At 37.9% G+C, this 1,161-nt stretch overlaps 1 protein-coding gene across 1 annotated transcript in view; it reads left to right on the top strand.

Moving 5' to 3' along the window:
- The first annotated feature begins 407 nt into the window (after positions 1-407).
- Positions 408-1,161, top strand: part of LOC107581531 (ankyrin repeat and IBR domain-containing protein 1-like) — a 38,478-nt gene continuing 37,724 nt past the window's right edge. The window contains exon 1 of the mRNA XM_016267107.1: positions 408-560. The gene's annotated coding sequence lies outside the window, so the exon portion shown is untranslated. The remainder of the gene's footprint in view (positions 561-1,161) is intronic.

The raw sequence follows: 1,161 nt of genomic DNA, 5'->3' as shown, positions 1-1,161 counted from the left end.
GCTACTGTAGGGGAAGTAATTTACTTATCTAATTTCCTATTTAATTATATTTCTAATATACAAAGCAAAAGCAAAGATTATTTTATTTTAGAAACACTTGTCTTAATGGTAACCACTTCCGCTAAAAATGGTATAACGTTAGTTACTAAAGTTATTGTGTCTACATTAAAACTATGCTAACTTAGCATAGGTCATGATGTCATTAAATATTTAATTAAACCGTAAACTTTGAACATATTTCGCTTTTTAGTAACACCTTTGATTGGCTGCTGTGTGTAGAAAAGTACCTTACGTTAAGTCATGCTCGTTGTTACGTGTGTTTGTCGGCGCATTCGGTACTTTTCTAACGGGAGCGCAACTGATGGGCCTTTTATTTTGAAAAACTGAGTTTCAGTGAAGGCAACGGCGTGATAAACGGAGGCTTCACGGCGGCCGAGGACCGTTGACAACAAAGGCGAGAGGCAGATTTTTATTTAGAGTCAGCACGGTTTCATCAGATAAGCGCTAAATTATTCAGGATCAGAAAGAGAAAAATCGACCGCTATCGTCGTGCTAATTGGGTAAGTAGGTTATTTAGATTTAGTTGTGCTTCAGCGGTGAAATGACTTGTTTGTAACGACATGCATTATTATTAATACGTTTACGTGCCATAACAACAAGTCGACTGGTTGACAGCGATACAACTACATTTATTTATTTTATACTTATACATATAAACACTATATCTCTCTCTCTGGTGTAACATCTGGGTAATGTCAAGTTGCCAAGCTAACTCGGTTATCATGACTGATCTGAACACAAACGAACTAGAAAAAGCTGAAAGCTCCTGTATTGATTTTATTATTACAAGTAACAGATGCGCTATAAGGAATGCATGGGAAATAAAACCATCCAGCTATTAGAAACAATGGTCAGCTGCAAACACGCCCTGGTGACTATTTTTGTCAGTGTAAATAATAGTGTTTTGCATCACATTACAGCACAGTCCAGTGGTTATTTTCTCGTGATTCGAGTGTGTAATCTATGTAATGTGTATGTAAATGGCAGAGGCTGTAAACACATCGCCCAGCCCCTTCTAGGAAATCGACGTTTGGCTACAAACAGCGCAAAGAATCTGGAGAGACACACACACACACACACACACACACACACACACACACA

Source organism: Sinocyclocheilus grahami, unplaced genomic scaffold (assembly GCF_001515645.1).
Source record: "Sinocyclocheilus grahami isolate Dianchi unplaced genomic scaffold, SAMN03320097.WGS_v1.1 scaffold36.1, whole genome shotgun sequence".
NCBI lineage: Eukaryota > Metazoa > Chordata > Actinopteri > Cypriniformes > Cyprinidae > Sinocyclocheilus > Sinocyclocheilus grahami.
The sequence above is the reverse complement of the archived record's forward strand: the minus strand, read 5'-3'. Positions and strand labels throughout refer to the sequence as shown.